The following is a 17,870-nucleotide window of genomic DNA, read 5'->3' on the forward strand; positions in this document are numbered from 1 at the left end:
TACTGTCAAATATTTTTTTTTCTCAATAGGAAACCCAGGCCAAGTTCACTGCGTAGTTCCTGGGCACTGTTCCCCTGAATCCTCTTTGCTTACTCTGGCATAAATCAGGAATTCCTCACTAAAATCAGGGGAAGGTTTGATTAGGATCTTTCCTTAAACCAGCTGATGGTTTTTCATAGAAAGTGTGAGCGTTTTGTGGATTTTCTTGGATTTAAAACGAAGACCAAAGAAATGTTGTGGTTTGCAATGAGTTTCTCTTTGAGGTTCTGGGTCTGTTCATCATTTCATGCCCAAAATGAAACATGAGAAGTACAAAAGAGTACTTGTGTGATGAAACTGAACAAAATGTTCCCATGAACTTTATGTGAAAGAAACCACAGAATAACCTGCGAGCTTTAGAGAAACGTGACCACGCAACTCGTTTCCCACTGCTGAGTCAGGGTTCCCACAGGGTGTTGCAGCCCTGGAAATGGACTGATCCCCTCAAGCCCTGTGCCCCAATCTCTCCCATTATTTCTTTGTGCTCCTGCTGTTGACAATGTGCATTTTGGGAATTCTGCAAACTATGCAGCCAGATCTGAGTTCCTGTGTACAAGTGACTGGATGTAGAGAAAACTGCTCTACAAACATGAAGAAACTTACAATTTTCCCATCAGTAAGCAGTTATCTGAATAATTTTCCTTTTAAAAATGCAGGCATTTGTTTTGAAAATAGCTGAGTACTGATGGAGAAGAAGTTGTTTATTTGGTTCTAAAGAAACAAACCAGAAAGAGAGAATAATTAACATAGACATTTCAATGATTCACCTAAGCTAAGTCAGGGAACTTCTGGCAAAATCAAAAGCCAAATTCCATTCCTTAGAATCCCTTTCTTGTCACAGGAACATCTCTTCAGACACTTTAACTCTGAATGCAATGCTGTGCATTTTCTATTCTTACACTTTTAACAGCTCAATTTTTCAAACTGTGTAGTATTGTAGGAAAACAGTAACCCTGCAGCAGTAAAGGCAGCTGTAAGCAAGAAAATGCAGTGTTGTTCCTGTGAATTCCTGCAGCCCGCTCTGTCAGGATCTCCATGTGCTAGCTTTCCATGAAAGAGATGAACTGAAACACTTAAGTTGGAGTTATGATTTTCCCAAGGAAAGGAAAAGGGTTACACACAGCTTTCTCCCTTTTAAAATGACTTTGTTTGTTTACTATTCTAAAATTATTGCAAAACGCTTTTTCAAAAGGGATAATGAAGTAGCAAGGAAGATGACAAACAGCTGATTATAGATAAAAGCTCCTTAACAGCAGTGTCAGCCAGAGCAAAGAGGAGAGAATTGTCTTCAGAGACTTTAGCTGGCACTGGCAGCCTGCTCCTCTCCAGAGCTCTGATCCTGTTCGTGCCTGAGCTGGTGAGCTCCCCAAGAGGGGAATCTGTCCCCACGGTGCCTGACACAAGCATCTGCCTCCTCTTCCAGCATCACTCTACACCCACGGATTTCCTGGCTGGGAGTGCACTTGGACAACTCACCCAGGATGTCCCGTAGGGCTTTCTGTTTCTGGTGGCCTGGGAATTAAGTGGTTTAGGGTTGACATACAGAGCAGGGTCTCCTGTAAGGGCAGTGCATTCTCCACTGTGCCATTGTGGGGTATAATGAGGAGCCTTTTATATATGGAATGAGAAAACCTGTGTGCATTCACTGAAGAAGCAAAAATACATGTAGAGTGTAAGCAGTAATGTGCATAAACAAGATACAGCCTCAAGAGCTCAACACATGGGATTCAAGCATTTTTTTACACCCCAAAGCTCCTCCAGTGCTTGTTGTATTCATAGTCATACTGTACGTGAAATTCATCTGAATCTTGTTTCTTTGGCCTATGGGGTATTTTCATGTACAAATTAGGCTGGCCAATGTTCCCTTTCTGCAAAAATTCCCAGGAGTGCAACTTAAATGTTATTAAAAAGCCTAATAAAAGAAGAGTGCACATTTAATAATGTTAGAATAACACAGCCATTGCAGCGCCGTGTGCCTGCGGTTCCAACCGAGCGAGAATAAGAGGCACTAATGCACTTATTCAAGAAAAAAACCCATAATTATCAACAACTATGAAGGACCATTGATACCATGCAGGATGCACAGAAATCTTTTCAGAAACTCCAGTGTGGACTTTGCCCACGATCTGATGATTTGACCAGGATCTGGGCACAGTGCTGGCTGCACAGGGACAGTCCTGTTCTTATGTCCAGCCAGAAAAGGCTGTGGCCACCGAGGCCAGTGTAGTGACACCTCACCCACAAGCATCAGCCCAGTTTTCCTTGTCTGAAAGAGCTGGATACTATCTGCAGATGGTGCAAACTTTGCACATTCATCAGCTCCCACTGCTGGGATACATCTCTGTGCAGTTTTCCTTCACCTTTGACCTGTCACACTGACATCTCTTCCTCTCATCTATCCTTCCTCTACATCATCACATCATTCTTTCCTCCCACTTATGTATCCTAGGATGACTTTCCTCCAGGGCACGAGGTCTAACACAAGACCTAGATATTAACTCAGGCCCACTCATTGGAGGGATTAAATACAACATTCTCACAATATTAATTAGCAACTTCTCCTTCAGTGGGAGAGCTGAGACCATGCATTAATCCAGGAGGGCTAGGGGGTTTCACTGAAGGGATGGGAAAAGAGGCTACAGGGCATGGGCTCCTCCAAACCCCACTTCAGGTCTCCACAGACTCTACCCAAAGGCTCTGTCCACCAGCCCACACTGTCTCCCCAGAGCAGAAAGCAATATCCTTGGAAAAGTGAAGCCTCATGAGCCATCAGTTAACCCACTGCAAATAAATACCCAATGTAAGAAACAAGCCTTTTAAAAAAACAAAACAAAGCAAAACCTGGAACAGCAGGGCAGTATCTGAGTTCTGAATAGAAATGGATTTAGTTTGGCTGGGGCACAAGGACAGCAGGAGTGTTCAAAGCTCTGGGAGCAGCACGCGGGGGCTCCGGAGGGGACGTTTCCTTCCAGGCAGGAATTCTCCCGCACACGATGGCATTGTTATGCATTAAACAAGTTTTTTTTCCCCCTCTTGGGGTGTGGGGGTGTGATGAGAGAGGGGAAGGCTCACTCTGGGATGTGGTCACATCAGCCATGCATTGAAATAATTGCTCCCCAGCTTAGCAGCACATTTGGAGAGTTCCTTTTTTTTTGGTTCTTTTTTTTTTTTTTTTTCCCAGGTGAAGTAAAGAACAGAGAAAGAAAACCCAATGGGCTCTCTTTGCAGGGGACAAATCCTCCATGCCACTGTTCCAGACCCTCACAAAAAAATGTCAGTTCTGAGAAAGCAAAATGAAGCATTGGGCTTCACCCCTGCAAGAGGGGCTGGGCTGGAGGGAAGGAACTTGCATTTTCCTACTGCTTTTCTATTTCAAAGTGAAGAAAATAGAGAGCAGTAAGACAGGGCAAGGCCCTTTTTTAGCCAATTTTTCTCTCTCACAATCCCACATACTTTTTTGTTCTGACATGTGAATCATGTGGCTCCAGAGTTCACCCTGCAATAAGCCCCTACAGCCTGCTTTTTTTTTTGTGTAGCTTCATAAGGCTTTTTTTCTGGCTCAAACAGTTTTCCCCTATCCTCCTTGTGACCTGCTGGCTATATTTTGCAGAAAGTTAAAGAGAATTTTTTGAAAAAAAATTATAGGAAGTTGATCAAGCTGGGTTTGAGTTACAGGTCATTAAAGTTCAGTGTAAGATGAAATTTTTACTATATAAACACTGTTAAAGCTCAGACTGCCAGCCAAGTGTATCCATGAACCATGGGAAACTTGGGAGCAGTGGAGGCAGGTAAACTTCAGCAGATCTGTGCTAGATGAGTGTGCAGAGCTTTCCTTGCTTGTTAGAGGAAAAAAACCCACACTTTTTAATGGTAAAATTTAATAGTGTTGGGTTGGGTTGCTTTAGGTAGACAAGATGACACTTCTTCCTGTAAGCTTTTTGTGCCTTGTAAAATCCAGCCACTGAGGGATTTTTTGCTGCTTTTTACATTTCAGCTCTAACATTAACAAATGCAAAGGTAATGAGATTTTCTGTCTTTTTTAAAAACTAATTTTGCACGTAAACTCCCCTGAATTCTTTGAATGTGTCGCTCAAAGTTTTATGGTCATATCCCCCGAGATTATTTAAAACACTTTAGGTTTGAAGAATATGTTTCCTTTTCAAGTATTATTTGCAGCAAGTATGGGAGGGAAAGGGTTAAATTTTTTTTTCTGGGGCTTATATGTAAGTGAAATGACATTTTAACAATCTCTTTAGTATAGCCTTGCTGTGCTGGGACCTCTGTTGCCTGCTGTCTTACTTCTTGGCTTCTAAATAGAGAGTTATTTTCAATTTCTCCAGTTCCTAATGTTTTAAATGGAACTACTGTTCCCCTCAGAGCACCCAGTGGCTGGCTGGAGACCTTTATTGATATATATATAAATTACTCCAGTCCACAGGGCTGCCTACAGATCCAATCATATCGAGCTAATGCGCATATAAATAAAAACCTGGGAGTATGGTTTATGGCAATAAGTAGTGCAGTAGAAGTTTATACCATCCTGCAAAGACACCTTGATACATTGCTGATAATCTCTATAATGTATTTAAAGCATCAGTCTGTAGATTCAAGGCTGAAAATTTCACTCATCAAAGCCATAAATCTCAGTGAGCTTCTGCTGATTGGCCTGGAAAAGAAGGAATTTCCCCATTCCAGGGAAAAGATGAAATTAAGGATGTTGGCCTTCTGGTGGAAGGGACCAAACTGTGTAAGCCAAGTGCAGCAGGCCCAGGAGTTCCCTGACATCTTGGCGTTTGTCTGGTAGCCAGCTTTTGCAGTTCACAGATGATTCCTACTTCCCCATGGAATGATTTGCTGCCCTCTAAACAATAATAACCTGATGTCCAGCTGATAAAGCGGGCAGCAACTGAATTATTTAGGCAAGCAATCATTTCACTGGGCAGGTGAAAGCAAATTTCAAGGGTTAGGCTGAAACTTCAGGCTAAATCCTGAATGGAGAGTGCAGCAGAAAACTGTTCTCTGCTTGGAGCATTGCTGGGACAGCTGTGTGGATCTGGGTTTGCCTGGTTTAAATCCCTCAGCTGTGAGAGTTATAACTCACACACAGCAGTGGTGGCCAGTGCCATCCCAGCAGAGCCAGTCCTCATGGACTCATGTCCCTTCCCTTCCTTGCTGGGCTCTGGGGGAGGGATTGTCCAGTGGCCACAGAGCCTGTCAGTGCACGGAGAGCAGGGAGCAAACCTCAAGCTGCTCGTGACAATGACACTGATCCAGGGATCCCTCCCAGCAATCCGGAGTGCCTGGAGTAGGGAAAGTAACAACAGCCCCATTATCAGACCTTGGGAAGGCCTGGGGTGACAGCAAGGAGCAGGACAGGTACCAGTGGGGCAGCCCAGGCCATCATCCCACACCTAATCCCTGTTTGCTGCCTCAGAGTGGTCGGGAGCAGAGCAGGAGCTTTATTAATAACCTGCAGTACCATGGTACAGGAAAAGGGTCTTGAGGCAACTTTGGCAGGTGTAGGACAGGGCATTATAGATATAACTGATGCTCCATGAGATACTGCCAACTTTACACAAGTTTATTTCTTCATTTTCAGATCCTTCAGGCACCAATTTCACTGCTTCAGAAGAATGATTGTAACTTAAAGGAAAACTCCAGTATAAGTTGTCAAAGCAGCCTTTAGAAATACTTGTCACTCTTTCAGTATCATAGTCTGTGGAGCTGTCATTGCTGTCTCTGGGTGCTGCCATTTTATTGTCACCTCTTTGCTTTCTGTCTCAGAAAGTCATGGAGGAACCAAAAAAAATAAAGTTTAAAAGTTCTTGTGAAGTCTCCTGGACTGTCAAACCCAGTAGACTCCAATGAGCATGAGAGCTGCAGAGATTTACTCTGGAAAACCATTTACCAGTCACCTGAGTACTTAAAAATTGTACAGAACAATTAAGAAAGCAAATAAATGAGTTTTTAGAAGTTTAATGCTGTGTCTCAGCAGACAGGGTTCAGTTTGTTCTGCATGTTTAGATGCTGAGTCTCCATCCTCTATTTAATGATCCTCCTGTGTTTAAAGCTTTTTCCATATTTATATCTAAGGTGGTTTGACTGAAATTGCATTGAAAACTTGGCTCAGTTTTTCTTGTGCACAGTGCTGTGTGGCTACTTGCAGAACAATTTAAAGTTATCACAGTCTAATTTAGTAAGGAATCATGAAGCCAATTCAATTTAAAACCATTAAAACAATTTTAGAGTGTCTGCCCAAGGGTTTTGCATGTTTTCACTAAATGAGTTTTAAAAATACATTTAGTTAAACTGATGGAACTTTAAGTATCAATAAAGGCTTTATCTTACAAACACTAATGCTTGTCTTCAACGAGTCTTTTGCATCTGCTTAGATGTCTGTCTCCAGGATCAGGGCATTCTCAGTTATCGTATTTAAGAAGATTTATTTTCTATCTCTTTCAGATGAACTCCTTTAAAAGAAAATCCTTCCATTTCTCCCCTGTTTGGAGGGTGAGATGATGTGATCATTGCTTTCCTGGGCTGAAAGTTTTGTGCTACAACCTCAGTCTTGCTTCTAAATCACACGAGCCCACCTGGCACGAGTGGACACGGTAACCACCAGCTTTTTATCTCCCAGTCCCTCAGACCACAGTGAAGGTAAATAGCTCAGGCTGCACCAGAGCAGTGCCTACTCATCCAAAAGGTGGTAAGATCCATATATTTCTATTTCTCCTCAAGAAAACTCTCATTTGCAGGGTTTCATTAAGCCCATTTAACCCTATGGTTGGTTGGAAAGGGTTTGCTACACCTTCTGCATCTCATTTTTCCTTTATCTCATCTGCTCCAGGCAATTCACTTCAGGGGACTAGTTTTCTGAGAGATATTTTTTAAGCCTGGTTTAGGTTAGGTATGAGGAGAGTGACTCCCCTAGTCTGGGTCTCTGCCATTTTGCCTCCTGTCAGCTGCTCTGAGCTCTGGTGATCAGGCTTCATGCACCTGAAAAGGACAATATCAAGGAGTCAAAGCAAGATGTATTTATGAAAAATAATGCCACACCTCAGTCTTTTATGATCCCAGTTTTTTCCCCTCCACTTCTGAAAAAAAAACGAGAAACTGAGATAGATGAATTAGAAATCACAAAAAGAGTTTTCACGTCCCAGGATCCTTGGGCTCCTAGGGAAACCTGCAAGATCTCCAAGGGATTTGTGTATGATAAATGTTGAGGACAGGGAACCAACAGCTTTTCTTTCAATTAGCAACACAGCAGCAAAAGACTGGAAGGCACCTCCCGAGTCACTGAGTCCGGTGCTTTGTGGTTGCAAACAAACAATGGTGCATAATCCCTTTAATAAAATGATCACGTTCCACCTTGAAAGCCACTAGGTTTTGGGGGCAGGACTGATCCCTACTGCTAACCCTGTGAAGCCCAGAACAAATATCTGAGCTCAAGATAATGCTGCTTACAACAGGATTAAATCCCTGCTGGGTGCCCTATAGTTGCAACCACAGGGGAACTCTGCCAGTAGCAGCACGGCTTTGGCTCTCCGTGTCCATGTAAGGGGAAAATTTGCTCTATTCTTCCTCATAATGAGGTGCAGTGACTAGACCAGGCTTTATATTGCGTCATACTGGCTTCTATGCAGGGGCAGATGCAGCATTGAATGAGGGCTGAGCAGCCACATGACATAGGGACATGTGTGGCACAGACAGTGCCAGAGGGTTGCTCCATTTCCTTCGTGTCCCTGTGCTCACTCTGGGGATCATTTGGGAATTTGTGCATTGCTCCCCAATGAGCTAAGAGAGTTTTGGGTCCTGAGAGAGGTGAATGGGATGCAAAGGTAAATCCTTGTTTTCTGCTAGAGGTGTTGCTTGTTTTTCCTCCTGAAGGGCCTGATCCAAGTGATGTTGGATCTGCCTAACCCAGCTCACTCGAGGCAGATTCGGATCAGCGCTTGGAGCTCTTCCTCTGCTGGAATTCCTGCCATGCCTTCTCAGACAAAGAGGGCAACCACATCCTTGCATCATTAGAGTTTTCACTGAGGGAACCAATCTCTCAAACAGGCAGATAAATGGGCAAGAGCCAAAGGACTGGCAGGAGAGGTGGGATGACCCAGTGGCTGGGCTATAACGGCCTCTGTAAGACTCCAAGGAAAATCCGTGTCCTCTTATGCTGTGGGGTCAGGCACAGGCATGTACCTCATCCTGCTCAGGGCAGGAAGGGGTGGACAGGTCTGCCCAGCCATGCCTCCAGCATGCACCCAGGGCAGGAGCATCACATCCGGGATGCTAATGGGATGCTGCAGCCCCCACAGCTCTGTGCTAAATGCCCTCCTGCCCTACATCCTGGGCTGTGCACCGAGGGATGAGGGGATGCCACCCCACAACAGGGCTGCGTAGGGAGGACAGCGCAGTCTGGGTGGCTCCTGGACACGTCCCTGCAGCAGGCCGGGCTCATGTGGCTGCAGTTAAGCCCCCTCAATAAGAGTTTAAAGGTGCAGAGTGCAGCAAAGGCAGCCTCGAGGCCGTAATGTCACCTCACACAGGAGTTTCCTTGGCTGCCAGCTCTCTTCTGCTGTTTTTGATGCCCTAACCTGCTGACCTGAGCCCTGCCCCGGTCTCCTCATATGCCTTTCTGAGTTGCTACCTGCTTAGTTGCCCTGTTTTCAAAAGAAAAGGGTTTTGGACAAACAGCAGTGCTGTTACTTTGCTTCCTCTCTGAAAACCTCAGCCCCGTGGCATGGCTGGGAAGTGTGAATGGACTTGCAGACCTGGATGTGTCTCTGGACAGGGCACTTTGGGGGGCTTGGGGCAGCCCCTTGCAGCCTGTGGGGGACACACCAGGGCTGGGAAAGGGACAAGCACTGGTGGGCTTGCTGAGTTTAAAGAAAGACTAAAAGTGAGAGAGAGCAAGGGGTAGGAGATTCTGCCATTACCACACACTTGTGTTGACGATGAGCAATTTAATGCAAACTTGGTCCAAATAGAGAGAAGCACAAAATCTCAGTTCAGACAGTCTCACCTTGTCTAGGTTTACATGTGGCTCCATCCTGCTCACAGTAGAAGGCTTCCTTCAATTGTTTACGTCCTCCACAAGCATTAAATTCATGCAAGAGAGGGCAAGAGGGAAAGGAAATGAATATTGTACACCACCTGGATTCCACCCTATCTATCTGCATCCTTCAAGCCATCACAAGCAATCTAAGAGCAGCCTCCACAAGCACACGCAGGCCTGGCCATTAACATAATTCTCTCTTTTATCCCTCATCATTGTGGTACTGTGTGCTACAGTCTTAAACATTATTTGTTTTATCCACTTTTCAGCAGTTTAAGCTCATTCTTTGCTGGCTAAAAAAAAGTCCCATTTTTATCTCATCTGATTTGATATTCATCTGTCCCTCACTGGTTTTTTTTCTCCCCCTTTACCATAATTTTGGTTGGTATTTTTTTACCTCAGAGAACATTGAGAACTCTGTCTCAAGGCTTCCAGATTAGACAGAAGACTGATAGGATAATGATGATAGTATGTTAAATGCTATCTATGTAAATCAGCTCTCTCCATCAATGGATACAAGATGCAGCTACATTAGATCCTTTTTTGACATACATTTTCATTTTTTAAGGAAGAGAATATTGGATTGTTATTAAGCTACTTTAGAAAAATCTTTGCATTACCAGGCACATTACTATTGTGCATAAAGTCATATTAAATTTTGGGATGATGTACAACATCATTTTCTTTTAAAGGCTGCTTTTAACCTCAAAGTATCTTCTTTTTAGCTTCTGCTGAGGGATTTGTTTATGATAACCAGTGACTGGGGGAGGGGGAAAGGGTGTTTTTTATTAAGCTTCTTGTAGTAGATAAATCTGAATTTGCACCTCTGATAGGAAACTGGCCCTAGCTAAGGGGAAAAAAATGCTGTTACATCTCATCTGTTTCAAATGCCTGGGAAAGTAGCTCAGCATATAGTCTTAAAGTCAAATTCAGACTGCCTTGGACTCAGTTGGAAGCCAGTTGCAAAAGCAAGACCCATTCACTGGAAAAATCTTGCCAGCTAACCTCTCCCACTTTGACTTTTTTAATGAAAAAGGCTATTTTTGTTTTCCTCTTTGAACTCAGAGACACAGGAATGAACATACCCTCAACAATAATGAGTAAAGTGGTAAAAATCAGATTTGCTTTTTTTTTTTTTTTTGCGCCTCTGGTCTCATGCTGATTTTCAGTGGCAGAGGAGCTGGCCAGCTAAAAATATATCATTAAAATTCATCTTCAGCCTGTCACTAATGTGGGGAACGTCACCTCAAATGTAAAGTGGGCTTTGTTAACTAATTTATAAGAGAATGTACACGCAACAGTTTTTTGGTTTTTTTTTTTGGAGTTATCTTCGGCTGTGGTGGCCCACAGCAAACGAAATCCAGATTAGAAAATTTTTTCCATGAACAACAGGACTGATGAGCTGGGATTCCAGCATTTCTTTTCTACATTGACTCTCTAATGTCTAATAAAATGTGAGTTTATTAGCATTTTCTCTGTAGCAAGGATTAATAAAAGCAGTTTCCCTTGTCAGGAATCTATTTTTATAAAAACTATGTGAACATCCCATCTCAGAGACCTTGGTCTCTGGGTCAAATTTTCCTTGAAATCAGCCACTACGTCTTAAAGTCTGCATTGCTGATGCTGCCATCCACAAGTGGTAGGGTTTGGAGTGGAATTTAGGGGTTGATAATTCAGGTTAGTGGTCTCACCTGCAAGGATCAGAGGCTTTAACAGGGCTGGGTTTAAAATGCAGAGTGAAAGGGAAGAAGAGCTGTGAGGGGATCCCAAGAGAGCTGGACCAAGAGGCTCAGGAGGGCAACAGGCTGCAAGGAAATGACTTAAACACTCATCTTCGTAAATCCTCCCACTCAGGAGGACTTGTCTGCTGAGTGGGCTTGAGTTAATGAATTGTTTTTTGGGTTTTTTTGTGGTGGGGTAGATCTGCAGCTCAACACAATGTGATGAAGAGTTAACTAAAAATATAAGGCCTCTTAACAGTCTTGTGCATCATGTGTGTGTGCACATATTTGTGTGTATCCTCTGGCATGGGGCTGTGTTTCCACTGTGATTATACTGTTTCAAGACCAAGTTTTAAGTCTTTATGCATGCAAAATCTCCAATATATCTCAGGAACACTCCACTGAAAGCTGAGATTATCAGAGCAGAGGTATTAAATTTGTAGCTTTGTGGGGGATGGTGGAGATGTGGGGTTTTTGACCTAGGAAATCAATTTTGAGCACCCTGATCTCTCAATGTGAGCCCAGTGCTGCAGTCCTGTGCATCCAGCTGTGCATCCAGATGTGTGCCTGCGCTGCTGCTGTGGGCAGGGATGCCTGCACTTAAACTGGGGCCCACTGGTGCTGTTATGTCAGAAGGGATCAGAGCTGGAGTCACTCTGAAGACATAAGTATTTTTCTTAACACGTCCTAAATGGCAAAATTCACATTGAATAATTTTGGTAATAAATGGCAACCCAAATACGTCAGGAATGATTTAGTACCTGTGAACCATGTAGCTGAAATGTAGATGAGGCTAATTAGCTGATTCCTCATCCCAGCTCCCCCTTTCCTCTCCCTCTCTCCCCGCCAAAAAAGTGCTCCTTTTTTTTTCCCCCTGCAGTTTTCAGAACATGCAGGTTTGGGTTACAGCTTTGGCATCGCTCTGGTTATTTTGTCCAGGTGTCCTACACTTAACACAAATAAGTTGAGACAAGAGGCTTGAGAGCAAGGTAGACACAGCCAAATTCAGAGTGAGTAATGCAGGCATTGAGGCAAAACGAGGTCAAAAAGAGCAAATGCAGCTCTGCTCTGCAGGAAGGATCGTTTTGCCTCTGTGCAGAGCACCCACCATTAGCCACAGGATGCTCTCACCTCTTGTCCAGTTTTCATATTCAAAGGTGAAGCAGGATCAAAAACCAATTGTGGGCCAGGAGGGACTTCTTAGGTACCTCTGCCTGGGCCCAGGCTGCTCCGTGCTGTTTGTGCTTTAGAGATGTGTGTGTAATTAATTTTTCAGCTTGCTCACCATTTTAAGAGAACACAAAGCAGGTTTTCTTCTGAAATAGCTCTCCCCACTGTCATCTCTTCTGAAAACTATCACTTCGAATTATGCAAAACATGTTGTTTCGTTCTGTTTTTAAAAAGGGTATACATCTATATATAAAAAGCCCAAGATTGAGCGAATTTGGTCTCAAAAAACCTTCCAGCTGAAATACAGAGCTGTTACATTTCATTTTGAAAATGTCAAACAACATGATTGGACTTTTTCCTAAAAAATACTGCATTTTTAAAAATCTGGATTTGTCTGGGTAACCCTTAACTGCATTTTCTGGATGAGTAAACTGATTACCTGAGAACTTGTCACTGCCCACACAGCCCCAGAGCTCTCACCTGGCTTAGCTGGGCATGTGGAGAGCCTTGGGAAGGTGCACAGGTATGGCTGCAGACTCATGACCTCTTCATTTTTTGATATGCACATTATATAAAAAGAGTAATTTGCTGTGTGTGGGTGAAGGAGGCTCCAGCTAGACCCTCTCAGCCAAAACACAGAGTTCTTGGAGATATCTGTGTGACCACATCCCTATCATGTCCTCTCCCAGGGAAAGGAAGTGCAGTCAGCACCCTAAAAAATACTCATGAGAAATTAAAAAAAAAGAGACAAGGAGGAAAACAGATTTCTCCAGTAGAAGATGGTTTTCCTTCCTCAAAAGCTTCCCCTTCAGGTCTGACTCTTGCTCACCTGTGTCTGAGCAGTGGCACAGGCACAGTTTGGCACATCTGTGGTGCACATGTGCGATGGTCACTGCCAACACCTAGCTGGATTTACGCTGCAGAAAGCAAAAAAAGAGCATTTTGCATGAACTGGAGCTTCATCCTTCTGAATTAAGGGTGCACCTGGAGCATGTCCTGCTGCTCTTCTCTGGTTTTTAGCAGCTCTCAGGCCTGTTCTTTACCTCTCTGGGAGAAGGGAGCAGGATAAAATAGACATCACATGGCATTAATGCTTCTCTCCCCCAGGCGCAAGAATTGGCCTGGCTGAGGCATCACAATGAATAAGAGCAGGAAACAGCTCTTGCCAAACAGCTGGCTGGCATAAGGAGAAGCTCTTGCTGGTAGGAGAATTTGGGAACAAATATTTGTCTTGTGCCAGCTCTGCTGAGCCGCACAGCTGATCCCATGTCAGCTCCAGAGCTTCCAGTGGGCTGGAGCAGTGCTGGAGAGTCAAACCTGGATCCTGCATGGATCATGTCAAAGTGTGGTAGGGAACACACCAACAATTTCTGCTGTGATCTAGATCAGGGAGTTCTGATAAACTCACTGTGATTTTGTGTGCAGAGCTGTGCCTTGCAGCGGTGCTGCCCTTGTCCCTGTCACCAGGGCCCACTGCTGGGGTGCTGCAGCTGGTGCTCCCTGGGCTCAGCAGGACACGTTTTCCTCAGAAACAGGAAGATCTGGGGCACCTTTCCAGCTTTCCCCCCTGCCTGTGCAAAGCTGCTGTGTCTGGGTGTCAGAAGGACTCCACCTCTGTGTTGGTCTTTGGCAGGCAATTGTCAAACACGGCCACCAGGATCTGTGGTGCCCCAAAAGAGACTTCCTGATGGCTTTGGCTCCCAAATCCCATTGCTTTGGGGTTGGTGTCTGTTCCAAACTGTGGAGCAGAGCAAGCCCAGGCAGAGTGAAGGGTCTGACTATGAGATTTTAGCAACTTCTGCTGCTTCCGCCTGCTGAGATCTGTGCTTCTAGGAACTGAGAGCCCTGAATGTAAACACACAACTGCATCATCTGATCCTTCTCAGAGCATTGTTTGTTTGGGGTCAACTTATCTCCTTTTCAAGAACAGGATGTTTAAGAAAAAATATATATAAAGCCTATCTGTAATAGTCTTAATTGTAAACCAGCTTCTATACTTTCAGACTGGAACCTAATTAATCACTGACTGTACAGGGAACTGATTAATTGCTTTGCTGCTCTTTACTCATATAAATCTTTGATTTAGTGATTACTGCATTTTGATTTATCACTTACTACGCAAGTAATCAATATTTATGATGAATGGATAAATTCAACTACCACCTATTTTGCAATGTTATATACATGTATATATATATGATGTGATATATAAAACACACATTGTTTTCAATGTCTATTTTTAATTATCCAGACTGGAAACATGTATCTTTTCTCCCACAGTGATGTCTGTTTTCTGACAGTGTAAATTAGGAGTAACTCCACTATGGCCAACACTAAAGTAGTAATGAAGAAGAATCTGGGTTTAAGACAGAGAAAACATCCGAAGGCGAAGAGAATTTGTGCAAATAAAAAACTAACTGAAGAAAAGGCCTCACATTTTTTGCTAAAACCGCTTCTAGGGACAGAGCTTTTACTAGTGTAAACTGGTATAGATCCTGGCCTAATTTTTGTTGCCTATCTTTCTTCAAAGTCCTTCAATTCAATGTGAATCTGATCTCGGGGATTATTACACAGGAGCCTGACTGTCTGCAGTCCTTCAGAATTACAAACTAATTGTGGGATAAGAGCTATATATAATTTACTAGCTATGGATTTGTTTTCCTGCTTTCTGAAGTCCCTTTGCCTCCCCCCCTCCCAGTAGCTGTTCATGGTTTGAGTGAGAATGGGACCTCTCTGGTGGCAGCTCATCCAAAGCCCAGTGACCACGGCCACCCCAAACCCTGGGAAAGCAGAGGGGGTTAGCAGGGAAGAGCCCCATTCTGGGGCCTGGCCACTTTAGAAACTCCCTGGCAATAAGACATATTTGATAATGCCTTTGCTCTGATTCCAGGAGAGCTGAGTAGATACTAGACCGAATGGACTCTGTCTGGCCCATGGCTTCTTGAAAATGAAATAGAAGGGTGTGATCAGCATGGGTCCCAACCTGCTCTGAGAGCAGCATCTTCTTTCATCTTTGCTGCAGCCAAAACACCCTCACCAGTGAATCATTCAGGTGTGAGCCCAGGGCTGGGTCCAAGGTCAGCTGGGGTTGATGGAAGGACTTTTGCTTTCTTCAAAGGATTTGTGACTGGGTCTTTGTGCTTGTAAATGTTCTCAGGAAGGGATGGTTCTCTCTGCTCCTTTCACTGCCACATGGATGCTCATGCAGTGGAAAGCCCAAACTGTAAACTAAAACAAGGCAATGACCTGTGCCCTTTTTTAGGGTTCATGTTAAGGCTTTGGTCCATCTGTGGACCTACTTACATAGTCAGAGGTCAGACTGACTCATCCTGGAGCTTCTGGTAGATCTGGGTAACCAGTGGACAACTCCCTCTACCTCTTCCTTCTGCACAGCAGTTTTATTCCTGTCACACTAGTCCTTGTTGGAACTAAGCACACTGAGAAAATGTAAACTTCTCCCACAGTGCTCCATACTTCTCTTAGACTATTTTACCAAACAAACCTGATCTCCAGTAGAAGGAGGACCTTTGGCATTTTATGTAGGACTTTTCATCACCTGGAATACATCAGGATATTTCCTGTGATGTTCAGATACCTGTGGAAAATTAAGCAGGCACTCATTAGGAAAGTTGTGTTGTTGTTCTTGGGAGCTGTGTTAAAAAAGTGGGCCAGTTGTTTTGTTATTTTTTTCCCCACGTCCCATAACTGTTCAGGTAAAACCAGACACCTACTGTCAGCAGAAAGAGAGGAACTCCCTGTCTGCAGTGAATCCAGGCTCAGCTCTCTTGTTCCAAGCAGCCCCTGAGGTGAGCCCAGCACTCCTCATTATTTGTTTTGTTCTGGGGCACTGTCCAAGAGTTATGACCAATGTTCTTCAGACTGTGATATATATTACATGTGCTTAGAGGAAACCCATTCATCTGTCCCTTGTCTCTCTCCCCCAGAGCCCGGATTTCCTTGATTGTAAAGTAAGATAAAGCTGCTATCTTGACTTTAAAGACTCTGGGAAGAATTGTGTTCACAATCTCCCCCTCTCTTCAGCTTATTATGCATCCCTGCTGTGATGGACACAATTCTTGTCTCCCTCCAGCTTCCTCCATTCTTGTCTAAACAACTGAGACATTTCTAGCTGAAGAATTGAGCCTCTTTACTGCATAGAAAAATCTCTTCCCACCTCGTTGCTTTTGGATATGGAAGGGAGAAGAAGATCTTTGTCCTGCTGGGTTTGTCTCATCTCTCCTGAAGTGAAGCTGATGCCTCACTGAGGAGGATTATCCCAACAAAACTGTTGGGATATCCAGACTTCAGTCTTCTCCCAAAAGCTGGAAGAAGACAAAAGGGCCCTGCTCTCCATCCTGTTGTTGCACAAAGCACTGCAGTTGTAACTGGGATGTGGAGCCACAGAAGTCTACATCGCTGGAATTAAAGGAGGGGAGGGAAAAAGGAAACAGAGCTAGAAAAGCTTTTGCAACTGGAATAAAACATAATAAATCCATGAGCTATGCATAGCCCCAGGGCTTTATGACCACGAGCAGCCATGAGGGAATGACTTGAACTTAACCAAAGCCGTTAATTACCTGGCTGAGATCAAAAGCCTAAGTAAGGGAGTATATTTATGATGCACCTTACAGGGTATGTTTCAACTTTCTAGATTTTTTTTATTAATTGGTTTGATTAAATAGATTTAAAGAGCCTGGGCAGAGGCTCCTAAATCATACTCCATATTGATCTAATGAAATACTCAATAAATTTACTAATATGGCTCCTTTGCTTTGTGCAGTCTGAAAGGAAATGCCACTCTAAATGGCGATAACTCAGCATGGAGCCTCAGCAGTGACTCATGGCGTGCCAGGGGGATGCTGGGAAGATGCTGCCCTACAATTTGCGGGACAGCTCAGAGTTTAACAGCACTTCCAGCCTCCTGCCCACTCCACCCCAGCTTTCCTACCCCATTTTCCATCCTTTTGACCAGCATCTTGTGCCACTTCCAGATTTGAGTGACGTTCACCAGCTCGCCAGAGTGTGTTCAATAAACGGCTCAGCTGAGACCTCCCTGAGCAGAACTCTGTTTCAGAACTCTGCTTTATAAATACACCACACAATGTGTGGTCTAAATAAAATAAATCCTGCTCAGCTCAGGGTAGATCTAATGTAGAAAATGTATGATGTTTATTCCCTCCTGATGCAATAAATTGGGAATGACTGGATGGAAAGTTTACAGCTTTTCAGCGTTCACTTATATTGATGGAAATAAGGAGTTTGGGCAAGGAAAATCAGGAGTTTGGGCAAAGACAAGCCCTCCCTGCCCCAGGGCAGAAAGCTGTGATCACACAGTCTCTTCTGGCTGCAGTTTTGCTGGCTGAGCACGTTGCCATCTCCTGCATCTCCAGATCTGGCTGCTTCCCTGTGCAATATTCAGCTTTTTGTATGGGGTATCATCAGAGCTGGTTTTGCCTAAGTGAAATAACTTAGTAAAGGCTTGTTTACCACATTAACACTAAATAAATACACTAAATAATGGATAAATAACTACACTAAATTGCATTTACTTAATGAATGGCTTCATCAGGACGTGGTCATGCAGATGATCCAGCTGTCATACCTACAAGAGGGAGAGAAGAAGGAGTTGGAGGTGATGGGGAGCTGTGGCCCCTCATCCAGGCTCCAGCCCTTGTCATATACAGCACCTGAGCTGGTTTACCTGAATTTTTAACCATTTAAACTTCCTTGAGCCATGTAAGTTAATGTCTATGTGTGCCTGGGAAATGCTAATGCAAACTATACTGCTAGGAGGCAAATTTAAACACATGCCAGCCTGTCTGCACAGAGCTCTGGCAATTTGGGGTTGAATTTCACTAGACAATTACAGGATGTCCCAGTAGTTTGTA

This window comes from Motacilla alba, chromosome 13, assembly GCF_015832195.1.
Source record: "Motacilla alba alba isolate MOTALB_02 chromosome 13, Motacilla_alba_V1.0_pri, whole genome shotgun sequence".
NCBI lineage: Eukaryota > Metazoa > Chordata > Aves > Passeriformes > Motacillidae > Motacilla > Motacilla alba.